Raw genomic sequence first — 25781 nt, forward strand, 5'->3', positions numbered from 1 at the left:
CGAAAACATTTGTTTACTGGAGGTGTGTGTAGACAACAGTCCTAAAGAAAACACTCTTACGTGCAACCGTGTTCCCCAGTGGCGCAATTGGTTAGCGCACGGTACTTATACGACAGTTCTCGTGAGCTATGCCGGGGTTGTGAGTTAGAGCCTCACCTGGGGAATGAAATTTTTATTAGTTTTCATTATTAGTCATGAGGTTAATTGTATACTCAATGCTGGCGACTGCCTGGCTCGAAAACATTTGTTTACAGGAGGTGTGTGTAGACAACAGTCCTAAAGGAAACACTTTTACGTGCAACCGTGTTCCCGAGTGGCGCAATTGGTTAGCGAACGGTACTTATACGACAGTTCCCGTGAGCTATGCCGGGGTTGTGAGTTCGAGCCTCACCTGGGGAATGAAATTTTTATTAGTTTTCATTATTAGTCATGAGGTTAATTGTATACTCAATGCTGGTGACTGCCTGGCTCGAAAACATTTGTTTACTGGAGTTGTGTGTAGACAACAGTCCTAAAGAAAAGACTCCTACGTGCGACCGTGTTCCCCAGTGGCGCAATTGGTTAGCGCACGGTACTTATACGACAGTTCTCGTCAGCTATGCCGAGGTTGTGAGTTCGAGACTCACCTGTGGAATGAAATTTTTATTAGTTTTCATATTTAGTCACGAGGTTAAATGTATACTCAATGCTGGCGACTGCCTGGCTCGAAAAAATTTCTTTACTGGAGATGTGTGTAGACAACTGTCCTAAAGGAAACACTTTTACGTGCAACCGTGAGCCCCAGTGGCGCAATTGGTTAGCGCTGAATTTATAGGACAGTTCTCGTGAGCTATGCCGGGGTTGTGAGTTCGAGACTCACCTATGGAATCAAATTTTTATTAGATTTCATATTTAGTCGTGAGGTTAATTGTATACTAAATGCTGACGACTGCTGGCTCGAAAACATTTGTTTACTGGAGGTGTGTGTAGACAACAGTCCTAAAGGAAACACTCTTACGTTAAACCGTATTCCCCAGTGGCGCAATTGGTTAGCGCACGGTACTTATACGACAGTTCTCGTGAGCTATGCCGGGTTTGTGAGTTCGAGCCTCACCTGGGGAATGAAATTTTTATTAGTTTTCATATTTAGTCATGCGGTTAATTGTACACTAAATGCTGGTGACTGCCTGGCTCGAAAACATTTGTTTACTGGAGTTGCGTGTAGACAACAGTCTTAAAGGAAAGACTCCTACGTGCGACCGTGGTCCCCAGTGGCGCAATTGCTTAGCGCACGGCACTTATACGACAGTTCTCGTCAGCTATGCCAAGGTTGTGAGTTCGAGACTCACCTGGGGAATGAAATTTTTATTAGTTTTCATAATTTGTCATGAGGTACATTGTATACTCAATGCTGGCGACTGCCTGGCTCGAAAACATTTGTTTACTGGAGTTGTGTATAGACAACAGTCTTAAAGGAAAGACTCCTACGTGCGACCGTGTACCCCAGTGGCGCAATTGGTTAGCGCACGGTACTTATACGACAGTTCTCGTGAGCTAAGCCGGGGTTGTGAGTTCGAGCCTCACCTGGGGAATGAAATTTTAATTAGTTTTCCTATTGGGTCATGAGGTTCATTGTATACTCAATGCTGGCGACTGCCTGGCTCGGAAACATTTGTTTACTGGAGTTGTGTGGAGACAACCGTCGTAAAGGAAACCCTCTTACGTGCAACCGTGTTCTCCAGTGGCGCAGTTGGTTAGCGCACGGTACTTGTACGACAGTTCTCGTGAGCTATGCGCGGGTTGAGAGTTCGAGCCTCACCTGGGGAATGAAATTTTAATTAGTTTTTCTATTTAGTCATGAGGTTCATTGTATACAAAATGCTGGCGACTGCCTGGCTCGAAAACATTTGTTTACTGGAGGTGTGTGTAGACAACAGTCCTAAAGCAAACACTCTTACGTGCAACCGCGTTCCCCAGTGGCGCAATTGGTTAGTGCACGGTACTTATACGAAAGTTCTCGTGAGCTATGCCGGGGTTGTGAGTTCGAGCCTCACCTGGGGAATAAAATTTTTATTAGTTTTCATATTTAGTCATGAGGTTAATGTTAAACTCAATGCTGGCGACTGCCTGGCTCGAAAACATTTGTTTACTGGAGGTGAGTGTAGACAACAGTCCTAAAGAAAACACTTTTACGTGCAACCGTGTTCCCCAGTGGCGCAATTGGTTAGCGCTGAATTTATAGGACAGTTCTCGTGAGCTATGCTGGAGTTGTGAGTTCGAGCCTCACCTGTGGGATGAAATTTTCATTAGTTTTCATATTTAGTCATGAGGTTAATTGTATACTCAATGCTGGCAACTGCCTGGCTCGAAAACATTTGTTTACTGGAGTTGTGTGGAGACAACAGTCCTAGAGGAAAGACTCCTACGTGCTACCGTGTTCCCCAGTGGCGCAATTGGTTAGCGCACGGTACTTATACGACAGTTTCGTGAGCTATGCCGGGGTTGTGAGTTCGAGCCTCACCTGGGGAATGGAATTTTCATTAGTTTTCATATTTAGCCTTGAGGTTAATTGTATACTCAATGCTGGCGACTGCCTGGCTCGGAAATATTTGTTTACTGGAGTTGTGTGGAGACAACAGTCGTAAAAGAAACCCTTTTACGTGCAACCGTGTTCCCCAGTGGCGCAATTGGTTAGCGCACAAACCTATTCGACAGTTCTCGTGAGCTATGCGCGGGTTGAGAGTTCGAGCCTCACCTGGGGAATGAAATTTTTATTAGTTTTCATATTTAGTCATGAGGTTAATTGTATACTCAATGCTGGCGACTGCCTGGCTCGAAAACATTTGTTTACTGGAGGTGTGTGTAGACAACAGTCCTAAAGAAAACACTCTTACGTGCAACCGTGTTCCCCAGTGGCGCAATTGGTTAGCGCACGGTACTTATACGACAGTTCTCGTGAGCTATGCCGGGGTTGTGAGTTAGAGCCTCACCTGGGGAATGAAATTTTTATTAGTTTTCATTATTAGTCATGAGGTTAATTGTATACTCAATGCTGGCGACTGCCTGGCTCGAAAACATTTGTTTACAGGAGGTGTGTGTAGACAACAGTCCTAAAGGAAACACTTTTACGTGCAACCGTGTTCCCGAGTGGCGCAATTGGTTAGCGAACGGTACTTATACGACAGTTCCCGTGAGCTATGCCGGGGTTGTGAGTTCGAGCCTCACCTGGGGAATGAAATTTTTATTAGTTTTCATTATTAGTCATGAGGTTAATTGTATACTCAATGCTGGTGACTGCCTGGCTCGAAAACATTTGTTTACTGGAGTTGTGTGTAGACAACAGTCCTAAAGAAAAGACTCCTACGTGCGACCGTGTTCCCCAGTGGCGCAATTGGTTAGCGCACGGTACTTATACGACAGTTCTCGTCAGCTATGCCGAGGTTGTGAGTTCGAGACTCACCTGTGGAATGAAATTTTTATTAGTTTTCATATTTAGTCACGAGGTTAAATGTATACTCAATGCTGGCGACTGCCTGGCTCGAAAAAATTTCTTTACTGGAGATGTGTGTAGACAACTGTCCTAAAGGAAACACTTTTACGTGCAACCGTGAGCCCCAGTGGCGCAATTGGTTAGCGCTGAATTTATAGGACAGTTCTCGTGAGCTATGCCGGGGTTGTGAGTTCGAGACTCACCTATGGAATCAAATTTTTATTAGATTTCATATTTAGTCGTGAGGTTAATTGTATACTAAATGCTGACGACTGCTGGCTCGAAAACATTTGTTTACTGGAGGTGTGTGTAGACAACAGTCCTAAAGGAAACACTCTTACGTTAAACCGTATTCCCCAGTGGCGCAATTGGTTAGCGCACGGTACTTATACGACAGTTCTCGTGAGCTATGCCGGGTTTGTGAGTTCGAGCCTCACCTGGGGAATGAAATTTTTATTAGTTTTCATATTTAGTCATGCGGTTAATTGTACACTAAATGCTGGTGACTGCCTGGCTCGAAAACATTTGTTTACTGGAGTTGCGTGTAGACAACAGTCTTAAAGGAAAGACTCCTACGTGCGACCGTGGTCCCCAGTGGCGCAATTGCTTAGCGCACGGCACTTATACGACAGTTCTCGTCAGCTATGCCAAGGTTGTGAGTTCGAGACTCACCTGGGGAATGAAATTTTTATTAGTTTTCATAATTTGTCATGAGGTACATTGTATACTCAATGCTGGCGACTGCCTGGCTCGAAAACATTTGTTTACTGGAGTTGTGTATAGACAACAGTCTTAAAGGAAAGACTCCTACGTGCGACCGTGTACCCCAGTGGCGCAATTGGTTAGCGCACGGTACTTATACGACAGTTCTCGTGAGCTAAGCCGGGGTTGTGAGTTCGAGCCTCACCTGGGGAATGAAATTTTAATTAGTTTTCCTATTGGGTCATGAGGTTCATTGTATACTCAATGCTGGCGACTGCCTGGCTCGGAAACATTTGTTTACTGGAGTTGTGTGGAGACAACCGTCGTAAAGGAAACCCTCTTACGTGCAACCGTGTTCTCCAGTGGCGCAGTTGGTTAGCGCACGGTACTTGTACGACAGTTCTCGTGAGCTATGCGCGGGTTGAGAGTTCGAGCCTCACCTGGGGAATGAAATTTTAATTAGTTTTTCTATTTAGTCATGAGGTTCATTGTATACAAAATGCTGGCGACTGCCTGGCTCGAAAACATTTGTTTACTGGAGGTGTGTGTAGACAACAGTCCTAAAGCAAACACTCTTACGTGCAACCGCGTTCCCCAGTGGCGCAATTGGTTAGTGCACGGTACTTATACGAAAGTTCTCGTGAGCTATGCCGGGGTTGTGAGTTCGAGCCTCACCTGGGGAATAAAATTTTTATTAGTTTTCATATTTAGTCATGAGGTTAATGTTAAACTCAATGCTGGCGACTGCCTGGCTCGAAAACATTTGTTTACTGGAGGTGAGTGTAGACAACAGTCCTAAAGAAAACACTTTTACGTGCAACCGTGTTCCCCAGTGGCGCAATTGGTTAGCGCTGAATTTATAGGACAGTTCTCGTGAGCTATGCTGGAGTTGTGAGTTCGAGCCTCACCTGTGGGATGAAATTTTCATTAGTTTTCATATTTAGTCATGAGGTTAATTGTATACTCAATGCTGGCAACTGCCTGGCTCGAAAACATTTGTTTACTGGAGTTGTGTGGAGACAACAGTCCTAGAGGAAAGACTCCTACGTGCTACCGTGTTCCCCAGTGGCGCAATTGGTTAGCGCACGGTACTTATACGACAGTTTTCGTGAGCTATGCCGGGGTTGTGAGTTCGAGCCTCACCTGGGGAATGAAATTTTCATTAGTTTTCATATTTAGTCATGCGGTTAACTGTACACTCAATGCTGGCCACTGCCTGGCTCGAAAACATTTGTTTACTGGAGGTATGTGTAGACAACAGTCCTAAAGGAAACACTCTTACGTGCAACCATGTTCCACAGTGGCGCAATTGGTTAGCGCACGGTACTTATACGACAGTTCTCGTGAGCTATGCCGGGGTTCTGAGTTCGAGCCTCACCTAGGGAATGAAATTTTTATTAGTTTTCATATTTATTCATGAGGTATATTGTATACTCAATGCTGGCGACTGCCTGGCTCGAAAACATTTGTTTACTGGAGTTTTGCGCAGACAACAGTCCTAAAGGAAAGACTCCTACGTGTGACCGTGTTCCCCAGTGGCGCAATCGGTTAGCGCACGGTACCTTTACGAAAGTTCTCGTGAGCTATGCCGGGGTTGTGAGTTTGAGCCTCACCTGGGGAATGGAATTTTCATTAGTTTTCATATTTAGCCTTGAGGTTAACTGTATACTCAATGCTGGCGACTGCCTGGCTCGGAAACATTTGTTTACTGGAGTTGTGTGGAGACAACAGTCGAAAAGGAAACACTCTTACGTGAAACCGTATTCCCGAGTGGCGCAATTGGTTAGCGCACGGTACTTATACGACAGTTCTCGTGAGCTATGCTGGAGTTGTGAGTTCGAGCCTCACCTGTGGGATGAAATTTTCATTAGTTTTCATATTTAGTCATGAGGTTAGTTGTATACTAAATGCTGACGACTGCCTGGCTCGAAAACATTTGTTTACTGGAGGTGTGTGTAGACAACAGTCCTAAAGGAAACACTGTTACGTGCAACCATGTTCCCCAGTGGCGCAATTGGTTAGCGCACGGTACTTATACGACAGTTCTCGTGAGCTATGCCGGGGTTTTGAGTTCGAGCCTCACCTGGGGAATGAAATTTTTATTAGTTTTCATATTCAGTCATGCGGTTAATTGTGTACTCAATGCTGGTGACTGCCTGGCTCGAAAACATTTATTTACTGCAGTTGTGTGTAGACAACAGTCTTAAAGGAAAGACTCCTACGTGCGACCGTGTTCCCCAGTGGCGCAATTGGTTAGCGCACGGTACTTATACGACAGTTCTCGTCAGCTATGCTGAGGTTGTGAGTTCGAGACTCACCTGTGGAATGAAATTTTTATTAGTTTTGATATTTAGTCATGAGGTTAATTGTAAACTCAATGCTGGCGACTGCCTGGCTCGAAAAAATTTTTTTACTGGAGTTTTGCGCAGACAACAGTCCTAAAGGAAAGACTCCTACGTGCGACCGTGTTCCCCAGTGGCGCAATTGGTTAGCGCACGGTACTTATACGACAGTTCTCGTGAGCTATGCCGGGGTTGTGAGTTCGAGCCTCACCTGGGGAATGAAATTTTTATTAGTTTTCATATTTAGTCATGAGGTTAATTGTATACTCAATGCTGGCCACTGCCTGGCTCGAAAACATTTGTTTACTGGAGGTGTGTGTAGACAACAGTCCTAAAGGATACACTCTTACGTGCAACCATGTTCCACAATGGCGCGATTGGTTAGCGCACGGTACTTATACGACAGTTCTCGTTCGCTATGCTGGGGTTGTGAGTTCAAGCCTCACCTGGGGAATGAAATTTTTATTAGTTTTCATATTTAGTCATGAGGTATATTGTATACTCAATGCTGGCGACTGCCTGGCTCGAAAACATTTGTTTACTGGAGTTTTGCGCAGACAACAGTCCTAAAGGAGACTCCTACGTGTGACCGTGTTCCCCAGTGGCGCAAATGGTTAGCGCACGGTACCTTTACGAGAGCTCTCGTGAGCTATGCCGGGGTTGTGAGTTTGAGCCTCACCTGGGGAATGGAATTTTCATTAGTTTTCATATTTAGCCTTGAGGTTAATTGTATACTCAATGCTGGCGACTGCCTGGCTCGGAAACATTTGTTTACTGGAGTTGTGTGGAGACAACAGTCGTAAAGAAAACCCTCTTACGTGCAACCGTGTTCCCCAGTGGCGCAATTGGTTAGCGCACGGTACTTATACGACAGTTCTCGTGAGCTATGCGCGGGTTGAGAGTTCGAGCCTCACCTGGGGAATGAAATTTTAATTAGTTTTCCTATTTAGTCATGAGGTTAATTGTATACTCAATGCTGGCGACTGCCTGGCTCGAAAACATTTGTTTACTGGAGGTGTGTGTAGACAACAGTCCTAAAGGAAACACTCTTACGTGCAACCGCGTTCCCCAGTGGCGCAATTGGTTAGCGCACGGTACTTATACGACAGTTCTCGTGAGCTATGCCGGGGTTGTGAGTTAGAGCCTCACCTGGGGAATGAAATTTTTATTAGTTTTCATTATTAGTCATGAGGTTAATTGTATACTCAATGCTGGTGACTGCCTGGCTCGAAAACATTTGTTTACTGGAGTTGTGTGTAGACAACAGTCCTAAAGAAAAGACTCCTACGTGTGACCGTGTTCCCCAGTGGCGCAATTGGTTAGCGCACGGTACTTATACGACAGTTCTCGTCAGCTATGCCGAGGTTGTGAGTTCGAGACTCACCTGTGGAATGAAATTTTTATTAGTTTTCATATTTAGTCACGAGCTTAAATGTATACTCAATGCTGGCGACTGCCTGGCTCGAAAAAAATTGTTTACTGGAGATGTGTGTAGACAACAGTCCTAAAGGAAACACTTTTACGTGCAACCGTGAGCCCCAGTGGCGCAATTGGTTAGCGCTGAATTTATAGGACAGTTCTCGTGAGCTATGCCGGGGTTGTGAGTTCGAGACTCACCTATGGAATCAAATTTTTATTAGATTTCATATTTAGTCATGAGGTTAATTGTATACTAAATGCTGACGAATGCTGGCTCGAAAACATTTGTTTACTGGAGGTGTGTGTAGACAACAGTCCTAAAGGAAACACTCTTACGTGCAACCGTGTTCTCCAGGGGCGCAATTGGTTAGCGCACGGTACTTATACGACAGTTCTCGTGAGCTATGCGCGGGTTGAGAGTTCGAGCCTCACCTGGGGAATGAAATTTTAATTAGTTTTCCTATTTAGTCATGAGGTTCATTGTATACTCAATGCTGGCGACTGCCTGGCTCGAAAACATTTGTTTACCGGAGGTGTGTGTAGACAACAGTCCTAAAGGAAACACTCTTACGTGCAACCGCGTTCCCCAGTGGCGCAGTTCGTTAGTGCACGGTACTTATACGACAGTTCTCGTGAGCTATGCCGGGGTTGTGAGTTCGAGCCTCACCTGGGGAATGAAATTTTTATTAGTTTTCATATTTAGTCATGAGGTTAATTGTATACTCAATGCTGGCGACTGCCTGGCTCGAAAACATTTGTTTACTGGAGGTGTGTGTAGACAACAGTCCTAAAGGAAACACTCTTACGTGCAACCATGTTCCACAGTGGCGCAATTGGTTAGCGCACGGTACTTATACGACAGTTCTCGTGAGCTATGCGGGGGTTGTGAGTTCGAGCCTCACCTGGGGAATGAAATTTTTATTAGTTTTCATATTTAGTCATGAGGTTAATTGTATACTCAATGCTGGCGACTGCCTGGCTCGAAAACATTTGTTTACAGGAGGTTTGTGTAGACAACAGTCCTAAAGGAAACACTTTTACGTGCAACCGTGTTCCCGAGTGGCGCAATTGGTTAGCGAACGGTACTTATACGACAGTTCCCGTGAGCTATGCCGGGGTTGTGAGTTCGAGCCTCACCTGGGGAATGAAATTTTTATTAGTTTTCATATTTAGTCATGTGGTTAATTGTACACTAAATGCTGGTGACTGCCTGGCTCGAAAACATTTGTTTACTGGAGTTGCGTGTACACAACAGTCTTAAAGGAAAGACTCCTACGTCCGACCGTGGTCCCCAGTGGCGCAATTGCTTAGCGCACGGTACTTATACGACAGTTCTCGTCAGCTATGCCGAGGTTGTGAGTTCGAGACTCACCTGTGGAATGAAATTTTTATTAGTTTTCATATTTAGTCATGAGGTTAATTGTATACTCAATGCTGGCGGCTGCCTGGCTCGAAAAAATTTGTTTACTGGAGTTTTGCGCAGACAACAGTCCTAAAGGAAAGACTCCTACGTGCGACCGTGTTCCCCAGTGGCGCAATTGGTTAGCGCACGGTACTTATTCGACAGTTCTCGTTAGCTATGCCGGGGTTGTGAGTTCGAGCCTCACCTGGGGAATGAAATTTTATTAGTTTTCATATTTAGTCATTAGGGTAATTGTATACTCAATGCTGGCCACTGCCTGGCTCGAAAACATTTGTTTACTGGAGGTGTGTGTAGACAACAGTCCTAAAGGAAACACTCTTACGTGCAAGCGTGTTCTCCAGCTGCGCAATTGGTTAGCGCACGGTACTTATACGACAGTTCTCGTGAGCTATGCGCGGGTTGAGAGTTCGAGCCTCACCTGGGGAATGAAATTTTAATTAGTTTTCCTATTTAGTCATGAGGTTCATTGTATACTCAATGCTGGCGACTGCCTGGCTCGAAAACATTTGTTTACCGGAGGTGTGTGTAGACAACAGTCCTAAAGGAAACACTCTTACGTGCAACCGCGTTCCCCAGTGGCGCAGTTCGTTAGTGCACGGTACTTATACGACAGTTCTCGTGAGCTATGCCGGGGTTGTGAGTTCGAGCCTCACCTGGGGAATGAAATTTTTATTAGTTTTCATATTTAGTCATGAGGTTAATTGTATACTCAATGCTGGCGACTGCCTGGCTCGAAAACATTTGTTTACTGGAGGTGTGTGTAGACAACAGTCCTAAAGGAAACACTCTTACGTGCAACCATGTTACACAGTGGCGCAATTGGTTAGCGCACGGTACTTATACGACAGTTCTCGTGAGCTATGCCGGGGTTGTGAGTTCGAGCCTCACCTGTGGAATGAAATTTTTATTAGTTTTCATATTTAGTCATGAGGTTAATTGTATACTCAATGCTGGCGACTGCCTGGCTCGAAAACATTTGTTTACAGGAGGTGTGTGTAGACAACAGTCCTAAAGGAAACACTTTTACGTGCAACCGTGTTCCCGAGTGGCGCAATTGGTTAGCGCACGGTACTTATACGACAGTTCCCGTGAGCTATGCCGGGGTTGTGAGTTCGAGCCTCACCTGGGGAATGAAATTTTTATTAGTTTTCATATTTAGTCATGCGGTTAATTGTACACTAAATGCTGGTGACTGCCTGGCTCGAAAACATTTGTTTACTGGAGTTGCGTGTAGACAACAGTCTTAAAGGAAAGACTCCTACGTCCGACCGTGGTCCCCAGTGGCGCAATTGCTTAGCGCACGGTACTTCTACGACAGTTCTCGTCAGCTATGCCGAGGTTGTGAGTTCGAGACTCACCTGTGGAATGAAATTTTTATTAGTTTTCATATTTAGTCATGAGGTTAATTGTATACTCAATGCTGGCGGCTGCCTGGCTCGAAAAAATTTGTTTACTGGAGTTTTGCGCAGACAACAGTCCTAAAGGAAAGACTCCTACGTGCGACCGTGTTCCCCAGTGGCGCAATTGGTTAGCGCACGGTACTTATACGACAGTTCTCGTGAGCTATGCCGGGGTTGTGAGTTCGAGCCTCACCTGGGGAATGAAATTTTATTAGTTTTCATATTTAGTCATGAGGTTAAATGTATACTCAATGCTGGCGACTGCCTGGCTCGAAAAAATTTGTTTACTGGAGATGTGTGTAGACAACAGTCCTAAAGGAAACACTTTTACGTGCAACCGTGTTCCCCAGTGGCGCATATGGTTAGCGCTGAATTTATAGGACAGTTCCCGTGAGCTATGCCGGGGTTGTGAGTTCGAGCCTCACCTGGGGGATGAAAGTTTCATTAGTTTTCATATTTATTCATGAGGTTAATTGTATACTCAATGCTGGCAACTGCCTGGCTCGAAAACATTTGTTTACTGGAGTTGTGTGGAGACAACAGTCCTAGAGGAAAGACTCCTACGTGCGACCGTGTTCCCCAGTGGCGCAATTGGTTAGCGCACGGTACTTATACGACAGTTCTCGTGAGCTATGCCGGGGTTGTGAGTTCGAGCCTCACCTGGGGAATGAAATTTTTATTAGTTTTCATATTTAGCCTTGAGGTTAATTGTATACTCAATGCTGGCGACTGCCTGGCTCGGAAACATTTGTTTACTGGAGTTGTGTGGAGACAACAGTCGTAAAGAAAACCCTCTTACGTGCAACCGTGTTCCCCAGTGGCGCAATTGGTTAGCGCACGGTACTTATACGACAGTTCTCTTGAGCTATGCCGGGGTTGTGAGTTCGGGACTCACCTGTGGAATGAAATTTTTATTAGTTTTCATATTTAGTCATGCGGTTAATTGTACACTCAATGCTGGCCACTGCCTGGCTCGAAAACATTTGTTTACAGGAGGTTTGTGTAGACAACAGTCCTAAAGGAAACACTTTTACGTGCAACCGTGTTCCCGAGTGGCGCAATTGATTAGCGAACGGTACTTATACGACAGTTCCCGTGAGCTATGCCGGGGTTGTGAGTTCGAGCCTCACCTGGGGAATGAAATTTTTATTAGTTTTCATATTTAGTCATGTGGTTAATTGTACACTAAATGCTGGTGACTGCCTGGCTCGAAAACATTTGTTTACTGGAGTTGCGTGTAGACAACAGTCTTAAAGGAAAGACTCCTACGTCCGACCGTGGTCCCCAGTGGCGCAATTGCTTAGCGCACGGTACTTATACGACAGTTCTCGTCAGGTATGCCGAGGTTGTGAGTTCGAGACTCACCTGTGGAATGAAATTTTTATTAGTTTTCATATTTAGTCATGAGGTTAATTGTATACTCAATGCTGGCGGCTGCCTGGCTCGAAAAAATTTGTTTACTGGAGTTTTGCGCAGACAACAGTCCTAAAGGAAAGACTCCTACGTGCGACCGTGTTCCCCAGTGGCGCAATTGGTTAGCGCACGGTACTTATTCGACAGTTCTCGTTAGCTATGCCGGGGTTGTGAGTTCGAGCCTCACCTGGGGAATGAAATTTTATTAGTTTTCATATTTAGTCATTAGGGTAATTGTATACTCAATGCTGGCCACTGCCTGGCTCGAAAACATTTGTTTACTGGAGGTGTGTGTAGACAACAGTCCTAAAGGAAACACTCTTACGTGCAAGCGTGTTCTCCAGCTGCGCAATTGGTTAGCGCACGGTACTTATACGACAGTTCTCGTGAGCTATGCGCGGGTTGAGAGTTCGAGCCTCACCTGGGGAATGAAATTTTAATTAGTTTTCCTATTTAGTCATGAGGTTCATTGTATACTCAATGCTGGCGACTGCCTGGCTCGAAAACATTTGTTTACCGGAGGTGTGTGTAGACAACAGTCCTAAAGGAAACACTCTTACGTGCAACCGCGTTCCCCAGTGGCGCAGTTCGTTAGTGCACGGTACTTATACGACAGTTCTCGTGAGCTATGCCGGGGTTGTGAGTTCGAGCCTCACCTGGGGAATGAAATTTTTATTAGTTTTCATATTTAGTCATGAGGTTAATTGTATACTCAATGCTGGCGACTGCCTGGCTCGAAAACATTTGTTTACTGGAGGTGTGTGTAGACAACAGTCCTAAAGGAAACACTCTTACGTGCAACCATGTTACACAGTGGCGCAATTGGTTAGCGCACGGTACTTATACGACAGTTCTCGTGAGCTATGCCGGGGTTGTGAGTTCGAGCCTCACCTGTGGAATGAAATTTTTATTAGTTTTCATATTTAGTCATGAGGTTAATTGTATACTCAATGCTGGCGACTGCCTGGCTCGAAAACATTTGTTTACAGGAGGTGTGTGTAGACAACAGTCCTAAAGGAAACACTTTTACGTGCAACCGTGTTCCCGAGTGGCGCAATTGGTTAGCGCACGGTACTTATACGACAGTTCCCGTGAGCTATGCCGGGGTTGTGAGTTCGAGCCTCACCTGGGGAATGAAATTTTTATTAGTTTTCATATTTAGTCATGCGGTTAATTGTACACTAAATGCTGGTGACTGCCTGGCTCGAAAACATTTGTTTACTGGAGTTGCGTGTAGACAACAGTCTTAAAGGAAAGACTCCTACGTCCGACCGTGGTCCCCAGTGGCGCAATTGCTTAGCGCACGGTACTTCTACGACAGTTCTCGTCAGCTATGCCGAGGTTGTGAGTTCGAGACTCACCTGTGGAATGAAATTTTTATTAGTTTTCATATTTAGTCATGAGGTTAATTGTATACTCAATGCTGGCGGCTGCCTGGCTCGAAAAAATTTGTTTACTGGAGTTTTGCGCAGACAACAGTCCTAAAGGAAAGACTCCTACGTGCGACCGTGTTCCCCAGTGGCGCAATTGGTTAGCGCACGGTACTTATACGACAGTTCTCGTGAGCTATGCCGGGGTTGTGAGTTCGAGCCTCACCTGGGGAATGAAATTTTATTAGTTTTCATATTTAGTCATGAGGTTAAATGTATACTCAATGCTGGCGACTGCCTGGCTCGAAAAAATTTGTTTACTGGAGATGTGTGTAGACAACAGTCCTAAAGGAAACACTTTTACGTGCAACCGTGTTCCCCAGTGGCGCATATGGTTAGCGCTGAATTTATAGGACAGTTCCCGTGAGCTATGCCGGGGTTGTGAGTTCGAGCCTCACCTGGGGGATGAAAGTTTCATTAGTTTTCATATTTATTCATGAGGTTAATTGTATACTCAATGCTGGCAACTGCCTGGCTCGAAAACATTTGTTTACTGGAGTTGTGTGGAGACAACAGTCCTAGAGGAAAGACTCCTACGTGCGACCGTGTTCCCCAGTGGCGCAATTGGTTAGCGCACGGTACTTATACGACAGTTCTCGTGAGCTATTCCGGGGTTGTGAGTTCGAGCCTCACCTGGGGAATGAAATTTTTATTAGTTTTCATATTTAGCCTTGAGGTTAATTGTATACTCAATGCTGGCGACTGCCTGGCTCGGAAACATTTGTTTACTGGAGTTGTGTGGAGACAACAGTCGTAAAGAAAACCCTCTTACGTGCAACCGTGTTCCCCAGTGGCGCAATTGGTTAGCGCACGGTACTTATACGACAGTTCTCTTGAGCTATGCCGGGGTTGTGAGTTCGGGACTCACCTGTGGAATGAAATTTTTATTAGTTTTCATATTTAGTCATGCGGTTAATTGTACACTCAATGCTGGCCACTGCCTGGCTCGAAAACATTTGTTTACTGGAGGTATGTGTAGACAACAGTCCTAAAGGAAACACTCTTACGTGCAACCATGTTCCACAGTGGCGCAATTGGTTAGCGCACGGTACTTATACGACAGTTCTCGTGAGCTATGCCGGGGTTGTGAGTTCGAGCCTCACCTGGGGAATGAAATTTTTATTAGTTTTCATATTTAGTCATGAGGTATATTGTATACTCAATGCTGGCGACTGCCTGGCTCGAAAACATTTGTTTACTGGAGTTTTGCGCAGACAACAGTCCTAAAGGAAAGACTCCTACGTGTGACCGTGTTCCCCAGTGGCGCAATTGGTTAGCGCACGGTACCTTTACGAAAGTTCTCGTGAGCTATGCCGGGGTTGTGAGTTTGAGCCTCACCTGGGGAATGGAATTTTCATTAGTTTTCATATTTAGCCTTGAGGTTAATTGTATACTCAATGCTGGCGACTGCCTGGCTCGGAAACATTTGTTTACTGGAGTTGTGTGGAGACAACAGTCGTAAAGAAAACCCTCTTACGTGCAACCGTGTTCCCCAGTGGCGCAATTGGTTAGCGCACGGTACTTATACGACAGTTCTCGTGAGCTATGCCGGGGTTGTGAGTTCGAGCCTCACCTGGGGAATGAAATTTTTATTAGTTTTCATTATTAGTCATGAGGTTAATTGTATACTCAATGCTGGCGACTGCCTGGCTCGAAAACATTTGTTTACTGGAGTTGTGTGTAGACAACAGTCCTAAAGCAAAGACTCCTACGTGCGACCGTGTTCCCCAGTGGCGCAATTGGATAGCGCACGGTATTTATACGACAGTTCTTGTCAGCTATGCCGAGGTTGTGAGTTCGAGACTCACCTGTGGAATGAAATTCTTATTAGTTTTCATATTTAGTCATGAGGTTAAATGTATACTCAATGCTGGCGACTGCCTGGCTCGAAAAAATTTTTTTACTAGAGATGTGTGTAGACAACAGTCGTAAAGGAAACACTTTAACGTGCAACCGTGTTCCCCAGTGGCGCGATTGGTTAGCGCTGAATTTATAGGACACTTCTCGTGAGCTATGCCGGGGTTGTGAGTTCGAGCCTCACCTGGGGGATGAAATTTTCATTAGTTTTCATATTTAGTCATGAGGTTAATTGTATACTCAATGTTGGCAACTGCCTGGCTCGAAAACATTTGTTTACTGGAGTTGTGTGGAGACAACAGTCCTAAAGGAAAGACTCCTACGTGCGACCGTGTTCCGCAGTGGCGCAATTGGTTAGCGCACGGTACTTATACGACAGTTCTCGTGAGCTATGCCGGGGTTGTCAGTTCGAGCCTCACCTGGGGAATGAAATTTTGATTAGTTTTCATATTTATTCATGAGGTTAATTGTATACTCAATGCTGGCGAGATCCTGGCTCGAAAACATTTGTTTACTGGAGGTGTGTGTAGACAACAGTCCTAAAGGAAACACTCTTACGTGCAACCGCGTTCCCCAGTGGCGCAATTGGTTAGTGCACGGTACTTATACGAAAGTTCTCGTGAGCTATGCCGGGGTTGTGAGTTTGAGCCTCACCTGGGGAATGGAATTTTCATTAGTTTTCATATTTAGCCTTGAGGTTAATTGTATACTCAATGCTGGCGACTGCCTGGCTCGGAAACATTTGTTTACTGGAGTTGTGTGGAGACAACAGTCGTAAAGAAAACCCTCTTACGTGCAACCGTGTTCCCCAGTGGCGCAATTGGTTAGCGCTGAATTTATAGGACAGTTCTCGTGAGCTATGCTGGGGTTGTGAGTTCGAGCCTCACCTGGGGGATGAAATTTTCATTAGTTTTCATATTTAGTCATGAGGTTAATTGTATACTCAATGCTGGCAACTGCCTGGCTCGAAAACATTTGTTTACTGGAGTTGTGTGGAGACAACAGTCCTAGAGGAAAGACTCCTACGTGCTACCCTGTTCTCCAGTGGCGCAATTGGTTAGCGCACGGTACTTATACGACAGTTCTCGTGAGCTATGCCGGGGTTGTGAGTTCGAGCCTCACCTGGGGAATGAAATTTTCATTAGTTTTCATATTTAGTCATGCGGTTAATTGTACATTCAATGCTGGCCACTGCCTGGCTCGAAAACATTTGTTTACTGAAGGTATGTGTAGACAACAGTCCTAAAGGAAACACTCTTTTGTGCAACCATGTTCCACAGTGGCGCAATTGGTTAGCGCACGGTACTTATACGACAGTTCTCGTGAGCTATGCCGGGGTTCTGAGTTCGAGCCTCACCTGGGGAATGAAATTTTTATTAGTTTTCATATTTATTCATGAGGTATATTGTATACTCAATGCTGGCGACTGCCTGGCTCCAAAACATTTGTTTACTGGAGTTTTGCGCAGACAACAGTCCTAAAGGAAAGACTCCTACGTGTGACCGTGTTCCCCAGTGGCGCAATCGGTTAGCGCACGGTACCTTTACGAAAGTTCTCGTGAGCTATGCCGGGGTTGTGAGTTTGAGCCTCACCTGGGGAATGGAATTTTCATTAGTTTTCATATTTAGCCTTGAGGTTAATTGTATACTCAATGCTGGCGACTGCCTGGCTCGGAAACATTTGTTTACTGGAGTTGTGTGGAGACAACAGCCCTAAAGGAAACACTCTTACGTGCAACCGTGTTCACCAGTGGCGCAATTGGTTAGCGCACGGTACTTATACGACAGTTCTCGTGAGCTATGCCGGGGTTGTGAGTTCGAGCCTCACCTGGGGAATAAAATTTTTATTAGTTTTCATATTTAGTCTTGAGGTTAATGTTAAACTCAATGCTGGCGACTGCCTGGCTCGAAAACATTTGTTTACTCGAGGTGTGTGTAGACAACAGTCCTAAACGAAACACTCTTACGTGTAACCATGTTCCCCAGTGGCGCAATTGGTTAGCGCACGGTACTTATACGACAGTTCTCTTGAGCTATGCCGGGGTGTTGAGTTCGAGACTCACCTGTGGAATGAAATTTTTATTAGTTTTCATATTTAGTCATTAGGTATATTGTATACTCAATGCTGGCGACTGCCTGGCTCGAAAACATTTGTTTACTGGAGTTTTGCGCAGACAACAGTCCTAAAGGAAAGACTCCTACGTGTGACCGTGTTCCCCAGTGGCGCAATTGGTTAGCGCACGGTACCTTTACGAAAGTTCTCGTGAGCCATGCCGAGGTTGTGAGTTTGAGCCTCACCTGGGGAATGGAATTTTCATTAGTTTTCATATTTAGCCTTGAGGTTAATTGTATACTCAATGCTGGCGACTGCCTGGCTCGGAAACATTTGTTTACTGGAGTTGTGTGGAGACAACAGTCGTAAAGAAAACCCTCTTACGTGCAACCGTGTTCCCCAGTGGCGCAATTGGTTAGCGCACGGTACTTATACGACAGTTCTCGTGAGCTATGCGCGAATTGAGAGTTCGAGCCTCACCTGGGGAATGAAATTTTAATTAGTTTTCCTATTTAGTCATGAGGTTAATTGTATAATCAATGCTGGCGAGATCCTGGCTCGAAAACATTTGTTTACTGGAGGTGTGTGTAGACAACAGTCCTAAAGGAAACACTCTTACGTGCAACCGCGTTCCCCAGTGGCGCAATTGGTTAGTGCACGGTACTTATACGACAGTTCTCGTGAGCTATGCCGGGGTTGTGAGTTCGAGCCTCACCTGGGGAATGAAATTTTTATTAGTTTTCATTATTAGTCATGAGGTTAATTGTATACTCAATGCTGGCGACTGCCTGGCTCGAAAACATTTGTTTACTGGAGTTGTGTGTAGACAACAGTCCTAAAGAAAAGACTCCTACGTGCGACCGTGTTCCCCAGTGGCGCAATTGGTTAGCGCACGGTATTTATACGACAGTTCTCGTCAGCTATGCCGAGGTTGTGAGTTCGAGACTCACCTGTGGAATGAAATTTTTATTAGTTTTCATATTTAGTCATGAGGTTAAATGTATACTCAATGCTGGCGACTGCCTGGCTCGAAAAAATTTTTTTACTGGAGATGTGTGTAGACAACAGTCCTAAAGGGAACACTTTTACGTGCAACCGTGTTCCCCAGTGGCGCGATTGGTTAGCGCTGAATTTATAGGACACTTCTCGTGAGCTATGCCGGGGTTGTGAGTTCGAGCCTCACCTGGGGGATGAAATTTTCATTAGTTTTCATATTTAGTCATGAGGTTAATTGTATACTCAATGCTGGCAACTGCCTGGCTCGAAAACATTTGTTTACTCGAGTTGTGTGGAGACAACAGTCCTAAAGGAAAGACTCCTACGTGCGACCGTGTTCCCCAGTGGCGCAATTGGTTAGCGCACGGTACTTATACGACAGTTCTCGTGAGCTATGCCGGGGTTGTGAGTTCGAGCCTCACCTGGGGAATGAAATTTTTATTAGTTTTCATATTTAGTCATGAGGTTAATTGTATACTCAATGCTGGCCACTTCCTGGCTCGAAAACATTTGTTTACTGGAGGTATGTGTAGACAACAGTCCTATAGGAAACACTCTTACGTGCAACCATGTTCCACAGTGGCGCAATTGGTTAGCGCACGGTACTTATACGACAGTTCTCGTGAGCTATGCCGGGGTTGTGAGTTCGAGCCTCACCTGGGGAATGAAATTTTTATTAGTTTTCATATTTAGTCATGAGGTATATTGTATACTCAATGCTGGCGACTGCCTGGCTCGAAAACATTTGTTTACTGGAGTTTTGCGCAGATAACAGTCCTAAAGGAAAGACTCCTACGTGTGACCGTGTTCCCCAGTGGCGCAATTGGTTAGCGCACGGTACCTTTACGAAAGTTCTCGTGAGCTATGCGCGGGTTGAGAGTTCGAGCCTCACCTGGGGAATGAAATTTTAATTAGTTTTCCTATTTAGTCATGAGGGGTATTGTATACTCAATGCTGGCGACTGCCTGGCTCGAAAACATTTGTTTACTGGAGGTGTGTGTAGACAACAGTCCTAAAGGAAACACTCTTACGTGCAACCGCGTTCCCAGTGGCGCAATTGGTTAGTGCACAGTACTTATACGACAGTTCTCGTGAGCTATGCCGGGGTTGTGAGTTCGAGCCTCACCTGGGGAATGAAATTTTTATTAGTTTTCATATTTAGTCATGAGGTTAATTGTATACTCAATGCTGGCGACTGCCTGGCTCGAAAACATTTGTTTACCGGAGGTGTGTGTAGACAACAGTCCTAAAGGAAACACTCTTACGTGCAACCATGTTCCACAGTGGCGCAATTGGTTAGCGCACGGTACTTATACGACAGTTCTCGTGAGCTATGCCGGGGTTGTGAGTTCGAGCCTCACCTGGGGAATGAAATTTTTATTAGTTTTCACATTTAGTCATGAGGTACATTGTATACTCAATGCTGGCGACTGCCTGGCTCGAAAGCATTTGTTTACTGGAGTTGTGTATAGACAACAGTCTTAAAGGAAAGACTCCTACGTGCGACCGTGTTCCCCAGTGGCGCAATTGGTTAGCGCACGGTACTTATACGACAGTTCTCGTGAGCTATGCCGGGGTTGTGAGTTTGAGCCTCACCTGGGGAATGGAATTTTTATTAGTTTTCATATTTAGCCTTGAGGGTAATTGTATACTCAATGCTGGCGACTGCCTGGCTCGGAAACATTTGTTTACTGGAGTTGTGTGGAGACAACAGTCGTAAAGGAAACCCTCTTACGTGCAACCGTGTTCCCCAGTGGCGCAATTGGTTAGCGCACAAACTTATTCGACAGTTCTCGTGAGCTATGCGCGGGTTGAGTGTTCGAGCCTCACCTGGGGAATAAATTTTTATTAGTTTTCCTATTTAGTCATGAGGTTAATTGTATACTCAATGCTGGCGACTGCCTGGCACGAAAACATTTGTTTACTGGAGGTGTGTGTAGACAACAGTCCTAAAGGAAACACTCTCACGTGCAACCGCGTTCCCCAGTGGCGCAATTGGTTAGTGCACGGTACTTTTACGACCGTTCTCGTGAGCTATGCCGGGGTTGTGAGTTCGAGCCTCACCTATAGAATCAAATTTTTATTAGATTTCATATTTAGTCATGAGGTTAATTGTATACTAAATTCTGGCGACTGCCTGGCTCGAAAACATTTGTTTACTGGAGGTGTGTGTAGACAACCGTCCTAAAGGAAACACTCTTACGTGCAACCGTGTTCCCCAGTGGCGCAATTGGTTAGCGCACGGAACCTATACGACAGTTCTCGTGAGCCATGCCGGGGTTGTGATTTCGAGCCTCACCTGGGGAATAAATTTTTATTAGTTTTCCTATTTAGTCATGAGGTTAATTGTACACTCAATGCTGGCGACTGCCTGGCACGAAAACATTTGTTTACTGGAGGTGTGTGTAGACAACAGTCCTAAAGAAAACACTCTTACGTGCAACCGTGTTCTCCAGTGGCGCAATTGGTTAGCGCACGGTACTTATACGACAGTTCTCGTGAGCTATGCCGGGGTTGTGACTTCGAGCCTCACCTGGGGAATGAAATTTTTATTAGTTTTCATTATTAGTCTTGAGGTTAATTGTATACTCAATGCTGGCGACTGCCTGGCTCGAAAAGATTTGCTTACAGGAGGTGTGTGTAGAAAACAGTCCTAAAGGAAACACTTTTACGTGCAACCGTGTTCAAGAGTGGCGCAATTGGTTAGCGCACGGTACTTATACGACAGTTCTCGTGAGCTATGCCGGGGTTGTGAGTTTGAGCCTCACCTGGGGAATGAAATTGTTATTAGTTTTCATTATTAGTCATGACGTTAATTGTATACTCAATGCTGGCGACCGCCTGGCTCGAAACATTTGTTTACTGGAGTTGTGTGTAGACAACAGTCCTAAAGAAAAGACTCCTACGTGCGACCGTGTTCCCCAGTGGCACAATTGGTTAGCGCACGGTACTTACAGACAGTTCTCGTCAGCTATGCCGAGGTTGTGAGTTCGAGACTCACCTGTGGAATGAAATTTTTATTAGTTTTCATATTTAGTCATGAGGTTAAATGTATACTCAATGCTGGCGACTGCCTGGCTCGAAAACATTTGTTTACTGGAGGAGTGTGTAGACAACAGTTGTAAAGGAAACACTCTTACGTGCAACCGTGTTCCCCAGTGGCGCAATTGGTTAGCGCACAAACTTATTCGACAGCTCTCGTGAGCTATGCGCGGGTTGAGTGTTCGAGCCTCACCTGGGGAATAAAATTTTTATTAGTTTTCATATTTAGTCATGAGGTTAATGTTAAACTCAATGCTGGCGACTGCCTGGCTCGAAAACATTTGTTTACTGGAGGTGTGTGTAGACAACAGTCCTAAAGGAAACACTCTTACGTGCAACCATGTTCCCCAGTGGCACAATTAGTTAGCACACGGTACTTATACGACAGTTCTCGTGAGCTTTGCCGGGGTTGTGAGTTCGAGCCTCACCTGTGGAATGAAATCTTTATTAGTATTCATATTTAGTCATGAGGTTAAATGTATACTCAATGCTGGCGACTGCCTGGCTCGAAAAAATTTTTTTACTGGAGATGTGTGTAGACAACAGTCCTAAAGGAAACACTTTTACGTGCAACCGTGTTCCCCAGTGGCGCGATTGGTTAGCGCTAAATTTATAGGACACTTCTCGTGAGCTATGCCGGGGTTGTGAGTTCGAGCCTCACCTGGGGGATGAAATTTTCATTAGTTTTCATATTTAGTCATGAGGTTAATTGTATACTCAATGCTGGCAACTGCCTGGCTCGAAAACATTTGTTTACTCGAGTTGTGTGGAGACAACAGTCCTAAAGGAAAGACTCCTACGTGCGACCGTGTTCCCCAGTGGCGCAATTGGTTAGCGCACGGTACTTATACGACAGTTCTCGTGAGCTATGCCGGGGTTGTGAGTTCGAGCCTCACCTGGGGAATGAAATTTTTATTAGTTTTCATATTTAGTCATGAGGTTATTTGTATACTCAATGCTGGCCACTTCCTGGCTCGAATACATTTGTTTACTGGAGGTATGTGTAGACAACAGTCCTATAGGAAACACTCTTACGTGCAACCATGTTCCACAGTGGCGCAATTGGTTAGCGCACGGTACTTATACGACAGTTCTCGTGAGCTATGCCGGGGTTGTGAGTTCGAGCCTCACCTGGGGAATGAAATTTTTATTAGTTTTCATATTTAGTCATGAGGTATATTGTATACTCAATGCTGGCGACTGCCTGGCTCGAAAACATTTGTTTACTGGAGTTTTGCGCAGATAACAGTCCTAAAGGAAAGACTCCTACGTGTGACCGTGTTCCCCAGTGGCGCAATTGGTTAGCGCACGGTACCTTTACGAAAGTTCTCGTGAGCTATGCGCGGGTTGAGAGTTCGAGCCTCACCTGGGGAATGAAATTTTAATTAGTTTTCCTATTTAGTCATGAGGGGTATTGTATACTCAATGCTGGCGACTGCCTGGCTCGAAAACATTTGTTTACTGGAGGTGTGTGTAGACAACAGTCCTAAAGGAAACACTCTTACGTGCAACCGCGTTCCCAGTGGCGCAATTGGTTAGTGCACAGTACTTATACGACAGTTCTCGTGAGCTATGCCGGGGTTGTGAGTTCGAGCCTCACCTGGGGAATGAAATTTTTATTAGTTTTCATATTTAGTCATGAGGTTAATTGTATACTCAATGCTGGCGACTGCCTGGCTCGAAAACATTTGTTTACCGGAGGTGTGTGTAGACAACAGTCCTAAAGGAAACACTTTTACGTGCAACCATGTTCCACAGTGGCGCAATTGGTTAGCGCACGGTACTTATACGACAGTTCTCGTGAGCTATGCCGGGGTTGTGAGTTCGAGCCTCACCTGGGGAATGAAATTTTTATTAGTTTTCACATTTAGTCATGAGGTACATTGTATACTCAATGCTGGCGACTGCCTGGCTCGAAAGCATTTGTTTACTGGAGTTGTGTATAGACAACAGTCTTAAAGGAAAGACTCCTACGTGCGACCGTGTTCCCCAGTGGCGCAATTGGTTAGCGCACGGTACTTATACGACAGTTCTCGTGAGCTATGCCGGGGTTGTGAGTTTGAGCCTCACCTGGGGAATGGAATTTTTATTAGTTTTCATATTTAGCCTTGAGGGTAATTGTATACTCAATGCTGGCGACTGCCTGGCTCGGAAACATTTGTTTACTGGAGTTGTGTGGAGACAACAGTCGTAAAGGAAACCCTCTTACGTGCAACCGTGTTCCCCAGTGGCGCAATTGGTTAGCGCACAAACTTATTCGACAGTTCTCGTGAGCTATGCGCGGGTTGAGTGTTCGAGCCTCACCTGGGGAATAAATTTTTATTAGTTTTCCTATTTAGTCATGAGGTTAATTGTATACTTAATGCTGGCGACTGCCTGGCACGAAAACATTTGTTTACTGGAGGTGTGTGTAGACAACAGTCCTAAAGGAAACACTCTCACGTGCAACCGCGTTCCCCAGTGGCGCAATTGGTTAGTGCACGGTACTTTTACGACCGTTCTCGTGAGCTATGCCGGGGTTGTGAGTTCGAGCCTCACCTATAGAATCAAATTTTTATTAGATTTCATATTTAGTCATGAGGTTAATTGTATACTAAATTCTGGCGACTGCCTGGCTCGAAAACATTTGTTTACTGGAGGTGTGTGTAGACAACCGTCCTAAAGGAAACACTCTTACGTGCAACCGTGTTCCCCAGTGGCGCAATTGGTTAGTGCACGGTACTTATACGACAGTTCTCGTGAGCTATGCCGGGGTTGTGAGTTCGAGCCTCACCTGGGGAATGAAATTTTTATTAGTTTTCATTATTAGTCATGAGGTTAATTGTATACTCAATGCTGGCGACTGCCTGGCTCGAAAACATTTGTTTACTGGAGTTGTGTGTAGACAACAGTCCTAAAGAAAAGACTCCTACGTGCGACCGTGTTCCCCAGGGGCGCAATTGGTTAGCGCACGGTATTTATACGACAGTTCTCGTCCGCTATGCCGAGGTTGTGAGTTCGAGACTCACCTGTGGAATGAAATTTTTATTAGTTTTCATATTTAGTCATGAGGTTAAATGTATACTCAATGCTGGCGACTGCCTGGCTCGAAAAAATTTTTTTACTGGAGTTTTGCGCAGATAACAGTCCTAAAGGAAAGACTCCTACGTGTGACCGTGTTCCCCAGTGGCGCAATTGGTTAGCGCACGGTACCTTTACGAAAGTTCTCGTGAGCTATGCGCGGGTTGAGAGTTCGAGCCTCACCTGGGGAATGAAATTTTAATTAGTTTTCCTATTTAGTCATGAGGGGTATTGTATACTCAATGCTGGCGACTGCCTGGCTCGAAAACATTTGTTTACTGGAGGTGTGTGTAGACAACAGTCCTAAAGGAAACACTCTTACGTGCAACCGCGTTCCCAGTGGCGCAATTGGTTAGTGCACAGTACTTATACGACAGTTCTCGTGAGCTATGCCGGGGTTGTGAGTTCGAGCCTCACCTGGGGAATGAAATTTTTATTAGTTTTCATATTTAGTCATGAGGTTAATTGTATACTCAATGCTGGCGACTGCCTGGCTCGAAAACATTTGTTTACCGGAGGTGTGTGTAGACAACAGTCCTAAAGGAAACACTCTTACGTGCAACCATGTTCCACAGTGGCGCAATTGGTTAGCGCACGGTACTTATACGACAGTTCTCGTGAGCTATGCCGGGGTTGTGAGTTCGAGCCTCACCTGGGGAATGAAATTTTTATTAGTTTTCACATTTAGTCATGAGGTACATTGTATACTCAATGCTGGCGACTGCCTGGCTCGAAAGCATTTGTTTACTGGAGTTGTGTATAGACAACAGTCTTAAAGGAAAGACTCCTACGTGCGACCGTGTTCCCCAGTGGCGCAATTGGTTAGCGCACGGTACTTATACGACAGTTCTCGTGAGCTATGCCGGGGTTGTGAGTTTGAGCCTCACCTGGGGAATGGAATTTTTATTAGTTTTCATATTTAGCCTTGAGGGTAATTGTATACTCAATGCTGGCGACTGCCTGGCTCGGAAACATTTGTTTACTGGAGTTGTGTGGAGACAACAGTCGTAAAGGAAACCCTCTTACGTGCAACCGTGTTCCCCAGTGGCGCAATTGGTTAGCGCACAAACTTATTCGACAGTTCTCGTGAGCTATGCGCGGGTTGAGTGTTCGAGCCTCACCTGGGGAATAAATTTTTATTAGTTTTCCTATTTAGTCATGAGGTTAATTGTATAC

The 25781-nt window shown here is 45.2% G+C and overlaps 53 non-coding genes across 53 annotated transcripts; all 53 read left to right on the forward strand.

Moving 5' to 3' along the window:
- Nucleotides 1–72: 72 nt before the first annotated feature.
- On the forward strand, nt 73–164 carry TRNAI-UAU (transfer RNA isoleucine (anticodon UAU)). The gene is given in 2 exon segments: nt 73–110; nt 129–164. It is a non-coding gene; the product is annotated as a tRNA-Ile (tRNA).
- Nucleotides 165–542: 378 nt separating this feature from the next.
- TRNAI-UAU (transfer RNA isoleucine (anticodon UAU)) lies at nt 543–634 on the forward strand. The gene is given in 2 exon segments: nt 543–580; nt 599–634. It is a non-coding gene; the product is annotated as a tRNA-Ile (tRNA).
- A 375-nt stretch (nt 635–1009) lies between these two features.
- TRNAI-UAU (transfer RNA isoleucine (anticodon UAU)) lies at nt 1010–1101 on the forward strand. The gene is given in 2 exon segments: nt 1010–1047; nt 1066–1101. It is a non-coding gene; the product is annotated as a tRNA-Ile (tRNA).
- An 848-nt stretch (nt 1102–1949) lies between these two features.
- TRNAI-UAU (transfer RNA isoleucine (anticodon UAU)) lies at nt 1950–2041 on the forward strand. Its single transcript is given in 2 exon segments — nt 1950–1987; nt 2006–2041. It is a non-coding gene; the product is annotated as a tRNA-Ile (tRNA).
- Nucleotides 2042–2417: 376 nt separating this feature from the next.
- On the forward strand, nt 2418–2508 carry TRNAI-UAU (transfer RNA isoleucine (anticodon UAU)). The gene is given in 2 exon segments: nt 2418–2455; nt 2473–2508. It is a non-coding gene; the product is annotated as a tRNA-Ile (tRNA).
- A 377-nt stretch (nt 2509–2885) lies between these two features.
- On the forward strand, nt 2886–2977 carry TRNAI-UAU (transfer RNA isoleucine (anticodon UAU)). The gene is given in 2 exon segments: nt 2886–2923; nt 2942–2977. It is a non-coding gene; the product is annotated as a tRNA-Ile (tRNA).
- Nucleotides 2978–3355: 378 nt separating this feature from the next.
- TRNAI-UAU (transfer RNA isoleucine (anticodon UAU)) lies at nt 3356–3447 on the forward strand. Its single transcript is given in 2 exon segments — nt 3356–3393; nt 3412–3447. It is a non-coding gene; the product is annotated as a tRNA-Ile (tRNA).
- Nucleotides 3448–3822: 375 nt separating this feature from the next.
- Nucleotides 3823–3914, forward strand: TRNAI-UAU (transfer RNA isoleucine (anticodon UAU)). Its single transcript is given in 2 exon segments — nt 3823–3860; nt 3879–3914. It is a non-coding gene; the product is annotated as a tRNA-Ile (tRNA).
- Nucleotides 3915–4762: 848 nt separating this feature from the next.
- TRNAI-UAU (transfer RNA isoleucine (anticodon UAU)) lies at nt 4763–4854 on the forward strand. The gene is given in 2 exon segments: nt 4763–4800; nt 4819–4854. It is a non-coding gene; the product is annotated as a tRNA-Ile (tRNA).
- A 376-nt stretch (nt 4855–5230) lies between these two features.
- On the forward strand, nt 5231–5322 carry TRNAI-UAU (transfer RNA isoleucine (anticodon UAU)). The gene is given in 2 exon segments: nt 5231–5268; nt 5287–5322. It is a non-coding gene; the product is annotated as a tRNA-Ile (tRNA).
- A 378-nt stretch (nt 5323–5700) lies between these two features.
- On the forward strand, nt 5701–5792 carry TRNAK-UUU (transfer RNA lysine (anticodon UUU)). The gene is given in 2 exon segments: nt 5701–5738; nt 5757–5792. It is a non-coding gene; the product is annotated as a tRNA-Lys (tRNA).
- A 378-nt stretch (nt 5793–6170) lies between these two features.
- On the forward strand, nt 6171–6262 carry TRNAI-UAU (transfer RNA isoleucine (anticodon UAU)). The gene is given in 2 exon segments: nt 6171–6208; nt 6227–6262. It is a non-coding gene; the product is annotated as a tRNA-Ile (tRNA).
- A 143-nt stretch (nt 6263–6405) lies between these two features.
- Nucleotides 6406–6497, forward strand: TRNAI-UAU (transfer RNA isoleucine (anticodon UAU)). The gene is given in 2 exon segments: nt 6406–6443; nt 6462–6497. It is a non-coding gene; the product is annotated as a tRNA-Ile (tRNA).
- Nucleotides 6498–6640: 143 nt separating this feature from the next.
- Nucleotides 6641–6732, forward strand: TRNAI-UAU (transfer RNA isoleucine (anticodon UAU)). The gene is given in 2 exon segments: nt 6641–6678; nt 6697–6732. It is a non-coding gene; the product is annotated as a tRNA-Ile (tRNA).
- Nucleotides 6733–7578: 846 nt separating this feature from the next.
- Nucleotides 7579–7670, forward strand: TRNAI-UAU (transfer RNA isoleucine (anticodon UAU)). The gene is given in 2 exon segments: nt 7579–7616; nt 7635–7670. It is a non-coding gene; the product is annotated as a tRNA-Ile (tRNA).
- Nucleotides 7671–7813: 143 nt separating this feature from the next.
- On the forward strand, nt 7814–7905 carry TRNAI-UAU (transfer RNA isoleucine (anticodon UAU)). Its single transcript is given in 2 exon segments — nt 7814–7851; nt 7870–7905. It is a non-coding gene; the product is annotated as a tRNA-Ile (tRNA).
- Nucleotides 7906–8515: 610 nt separating this feature from the next.
- TRNAI-UAU (transfer RNA isoleucine (anticodon UAU)) lies at nt 8516–8607 on the forward strand. The gene is given in 2 exon segments: nt 8516–8553; nt 8572–8607. It is a non-coding gene; the product is annotated as a tRNA-Ile (tRNA).
- An 848-nt stretch (nt 8608–9455) lies between these two features.
- Nucleotides 9456–9547, forward strand: TRNAI-UAU (transfer RNA isoleucine (anticodon UAU)). Its single transcript is given in 2 exon segments — nt 9456–9493; nt 9512–9547. It is a non-coding gene; the product is annotated as a tRNA-Ile (tRNA).
- A 377-nt stretch (nt 9548–9924) lies between these two features.
- Nucleotides 9925–10016, forward strand: TRNAI-UAU (transfer RNA isoleucine (anticodon UAU)). Its single transcript is given in 2 exon segments — nt 9925–9962; nt 9981–10016. It is a non-coding gene; the product is annotated as a tRNA-Ile (tRNA).
- Nucleotides 10017–10159: 143 nt separating this feature from the next.
- TRNAI-UAU (transfer RNA isoleucine (anticodon UAU)) lies at nt 10160–10251 on the forward strand. The gene is given in 2 exon segments: nt 10160–10197; nt 10216–10251. It is a non-coding gene; the product is annotated as a tRNA-Ile (tRNA).
- Nucleotides 10252–10394: 143 nt separating this feature from the next.
- Nucleotides 10395–10486, forward strand: TRNAI-UAU (transfer RNA isoleucine (anticodon UAU)). The gene is given in 2 exon segments: nt 10395–10432; nt 10451–10486. It is a non-coding gene; the product is annotated as a tRNA-Ile (tRNA).
- Nucleotides 10487–10864: 378 nt separating this feature from the next.
- On the forward strand, nt 10865–10956 carry TRNAI-UAU (transfer RNA isoleucine (anticodon UAU)). Its single transcript is given in 2 exon segments — nt 10865–10902; nt 10921–10956. It is a non-coding gene; the product is annotated as a tRNA-Ile (tRNA).
- Nucleotides 10957–11331: 375 nt separating this feature from the next.
- On the forward strand, nt 11332–11423 carry TRNAI-UAU (transfer RNA isoleucine (anticodon UAU)). The gene is given in 2 exon segments: nt 11332–11369; nt 11388–11423. It is a non-coding gene; the product is annotated as a tRNA-Ile (tRNA).
- Nucleotides 11424–12271: 848 nt separating this feature from the next.
- Nucleotides 12272–12363, forward strand: TRNAI-UAU (transfer RNA isoleucine (anticodon UAU)). Its single transcript is given in 2 exon segments — nt 12272–12309; nt 12328–12363. It is a non-coding gene; the product is annotated as a tRNA-Ile (tRNA).
- A 377-nt stretch (nt 12364–12740) lies between these two features.
- On the forward strand, nt 12741–12832 carry TRNAI-UAU (transfer RNA isoleucine (anticodon UAU)). The gene is given in 2 exon segments: nt 12741–12778; nt 12797–12832. It is a non-coding gene; the product is annotated as a tRNA-Ile (tRNA).
- Nucleotides 12833–12975: 143 nt separating this feature from the next.
- Nucleotides 12976–13067, forward strand: TRNAI-UAU (transfer RNA isoleucine (anticodon UAU)). The gene is given in 2 exon segments: nt 12976–13013; nt 13032–13067. It is a non-coding gene; the product is annotated as a tRNA-Ile (tRNA).
- A 143-nt stretch (nt 13068–13210) lies between these two features.
- On the forward strand, nt 13211–13302 carry TRNAI-UAU (transfer RNA isoleucine (anticodon UAU)). The gene is given in 2 exon segments: nt 13211–13248; nt 13267–13302. It is a non-coding gene; the product is annotated as a tRNA-Ile (tRNA).
- Nucleotides 13303–13680: 378 nt separating this feature from the next.
- On the forward strand, nt 13681–13772 carry TRNAI-UAU (transfer RNA isoleucine (anticodon UAU)). The gene is given in 2 exon segments: nt 13681–13718; nt 13737–13772. It is a non-coding gene; the product is annotated as a tRNA-Ile (tRNA).
- A 375-nt stretch (nt 13773–14147) lies between these two features.
- TRNAI-UAU (transfer RNA isoleucine (anticodon UAU)) lies at nt 14148–14239 on the forward strand. Its single transcript is given in 2 exon segments — nt 14148–14185; nt 14204–14239. It is a non-coding gene; the product is annotated as a tRNA-Ile (tRNA).
- Nucleotides 14240–14617: 378 nt separating this feature from the next.
- TRNAI-UAU (transfer RNA isoleucine (anticodon UAU)) lies at nt 14618–14709 on the forward strand. Its single transcript is given in 2 exon segments — nt 14618–14655; nt 14674–14709. It is a non-coding gene; the product is annotated as a tRNA-Ile (tRNA).
- Nucleotides 14710–14852: 143 nt separating this feature from the next.
- Nucleotides 14853–14944, forward strand: TRNAK-UUU (transfer RNA lysine (anticodon UUU)). The gene is given in 2 exon segments: nt 14853–14890; nt 14909–14944. It is a non-coding gene; the product is annotated as a tRNA-Lys (tRNA).
- A 143-nt stretch (nt 14945–15087) lies between these two features.
- TRNAI-UAU (transfer RNA isoleucine (anticodon UAU)) lies at nt 15088–15179 on the forward strand. Its single transcript is given in 2 exon segments — nt 15088–15125; nt 15144–15179. It is a non-coding gene; the product is annotated as a tRNA-Ile (tRNA).
- A 143-nt stretch (nt 15180–15322) lies between these two features.
- TRNAI-UAU (transfer RNA isoleucine (anticodon UAU)) lies at nt 15323–15414 on the forward strand. The gene is given in 2 exon segments: nt 15323–15360; nt 15379–15414. It is a non-coding gene; the product is annotated as a tRNA-Ile (tRNA).
- Nucleotides 15415–16025: 611 nt separating this feature from the next.
- Nucleotides 16026–16117, forward strand: TRNAI-UAU (transfer RNA isoleucine (anticodon UAU)). Its single transcript is given in 2 exon segments — nt 16026–16063; nt 16082–16117. It is a non-coding gene; the product is annotated as a tRNA-Ile (tRNA).
- A 376-nt stretch (nt 16118–16493) lies between these two features.
- TRNAI-UAU (transfer RNA isoleucine (anticodon UAU)) lies at nt 16494–16585 on the forward strand. Its single transcript is given in 2 exon segments — nt 16494–16531; nt 16550–16585. It is a non-coding gene; the product is annotated as a tRNA-Ile (tRNA).
- Nucleotides 16586–16963: 378 nt separating this feature from the next.
- TRNAK-UUU (transfer RNA lysine (anticodon UUU)) lies at nt 16964–17055 on the forward strand. The gene is given in 2 exon segments: nt 16964–17001; nt 17020–17055. It is a non-coding gene; the product is annotated as a tRNA-Lys (tRNA).
- A 143-nt stretch (nt 17056–17198) lies between these two features.
- Nucleotides 17199–17290, forward strand: TRNAI-UAU (transfer RNA isoleucine (anticodon UAU)). Its single transcript is given in 2 exon segments — nt 17199–17236; nt 17255–17290. It is a non-coding gene; the product is annotated as a tRNA-Ile (tRNA).
- A 378-nt stretch (nt 17291–17668) lies between these two features.
- Nucleotides 17669–17760, forward strand: TRNAK-UUU (transfer RNA lysine (anticodon UUU)). The gene is given in 2 exon segments: nt 17669–17706; nt 17725–17760. It is a non-coding gene; the product is annotated as a tRNA-Lys (tRNA).
- Nucleotides 17761–18138: 378 nt separating this feature from the next.
- TRNAI-UAU (transfer RNA isoleucine (anticodon UAU)) lies at nt 18139–18230 on the forward strand. The gene is given in 2 exon segments: nt 18139–18176; nt 18195–18230. It is a non-coding gene; the product is annotated as a tRNA-Ile (tRNA).
- A 143-nt stretch (nt 18231–18373) lies between these two features.
- Nucleotides 18374–18465, forward strand: TRNAI-UAU (transfer RNA isoleucine (anticodon UAU)). Its single transcript is given in 2 exon segments — nt 18374–18411; nt 18430–18465. It is a non-coding gene; the product is annotated as a tRNA-Ile (tRNA).
- A 376-nt stretch (nt 18466–18841) lies between these two features.
- On the forward strand, nt 18842–18933 carry TRNAI-UAU (transfer RNA isoleucine (anticodon UAU)). The gene is given in 2 exon segments: nt 18842–18879; nt 18898–18933. It is a non-coding gene; the product is annotated as a tRNA-Ile (tRNA).
- A 143-nt stretch (nt 18934–19076) lies between these two features.
- Nucleotides 19077–19168, forward strand: TRNAI-UAU (transfer RNA isoleucine (anticodon UAU)). Its single transcript is given in 2 exon segments — nt 19077–19114; nt 19133–19168. It is a non-coding gene; the product is annotated as a tRNA-Ile (tRNA).
- Nucleotides 19169–19780: 612 nt separating this feature from the next.
- On the forward strand, nt 19781–19872 carry TRNAI-UAU (transfer RNA isoleucine (anticodon UAU)). The gene is given in 2 exon segments: nt 19781–19818; nt 19837–19872. It is a non-coding gene; the product is annotated as a tRNA-Ile (tRNA).
- A 143-nt stretch (nt 19873–20015) lies between these two features.
- On the forward strand, nt 20016–20107 carry TRNAI-UAU (transfer RNA isoleucine (anticodon UAU)). Its single transcript is given in 2 exon segments — nt 20016–20053; nt 20072–20107. It is a non-coding gene; the product is annotated as a tRNA-Ile (tRNA).
- An 845-nt stretch (nt 20108–20952) lies between these two features.
- On the forward strand, nt 20953–21044 carry TRNAI-UAU (transfer RNA isoleucine (anticodon UAU)). The gene is given in 2 exon segments: nt 20953–20990; nt 21009–21044. It is a non-coding gene; the product is annotated as a tRNA-Ile (tRNA).
- Nucleotides 21045–21421: 377 nt separating this feature from the next.
- TRNAV-UAC (transfer RNA valine (anticodon UAC)) lies at nt 21422–21512 on the forward strand. Its single transcript is given in 2 exon segments — nt 21422–21459; nt 21477–21512. It is a non-coding gene; the product is annotated as a tRNA-Val (tRNA).
- An 845-nt stretch (nt 21513–22357) lies between these two features.
- TRNAI-UAU (transfer RNA isoleucine (anticodon UAU)) lies at nt 22358–22449 on the forward strand. Its single transcript is given in 2 exon segments — nt 22358–22395; nt 22414–22449. It is a non-coding gene; the product is annotated as a tRNA-Ile (tRNA).
- Nucleotides 22450–22592: 143 nt separating this feature from the next.
- Nucleotides 22593–22684, forward strand: TRNAI-UAU (transfer RNA isoleucine (anticodon UAU)). Its single transcript is given in 2 exon segments — nt 22593–22630; nt 22649–22684. It is a non-coding gene; the product is annotated as a tRNA-Ile (tRNA).
- A 612-nt stretch (nt 22685–23296) lies between these two features.
- TRNAI-UAU (transfer RNA isoleucine (anticodon UAU)) lies at nt 23297–23388 on the forward strand. Its single transcript is given in 2 exon segments — nt 23297–23334; nt 23353–23388. It is a non-coding gene; the product is annotated as a tRNA-Ile (tRNA).
- Nucleotides 23389–23531: 143 nt separating this feature from the next.
- On the forward strand, nt 23532–23623 carry TRNAI-UAU (transfer RNA isoleucine (anticodon UAU)). The gene is given in 2 exon segments: nt 23532–23569; nt 23588–23623. It is a non-coding gene; the product is annotated as a tRNA-Ile (tRNA).
- Nucleotides 23624–24234: 611 nt separating this feature from the next.
- TRNAI-UAU (transfer RNA isoleucine (anticodon UAU)) lies at nt 24235–24326 on the forward strand. Its single transcript is given in 2 exon segments — nt 24235–24272; nt 24291–24326. It is a non-coding gene; the product is annotated as a tRNA-Ile (tRNA).
- Nucleotides 24327–25173: 847 nt separating this feature from the next.
- Nucleotides 25174–25265, forward strand: TRNAI-UAU (transfer RNA isoleucine (anticodon UAU)). Its single transcript is given in 2 exon segments — nt 25174–25211; nt 25230–25265. It is a non-coding gene; the product is annotated as a tRNA-Ile (tRNA).
- Nucleotides 25266–25408: 143 nt separating this feature from the next.
- TRNAI-UAU (transfer RNA isoleucine (anticodon UAU)) lies at nt 25409–25500 on the forward strand. The gene is given in 2 exon segments: nt 25409–25446; nt 25465–25500. It is a non-coding gene; the product is annotated as a tRNA-Ile (tRNA).
- The last annotated feature ends 281 nt before the right edge of the window (nt 25501–25781 follow it).

Source organism: Rhipicephalus microplus, chromosome 8 (assembly GCF_043290135.1).
Source record: "Rhipicephalus microplus isolate Deutch F79 chromosome 8, USDA_Rmic, whole genome shotgun sequence".
Classification (NCBI taxonomy): Eukaryota; Metazoa; Arthropoda; class Arachnida; order Ixodida; family Ixodidae; genus Rhipicephalus; species Rhipicephalus microplus.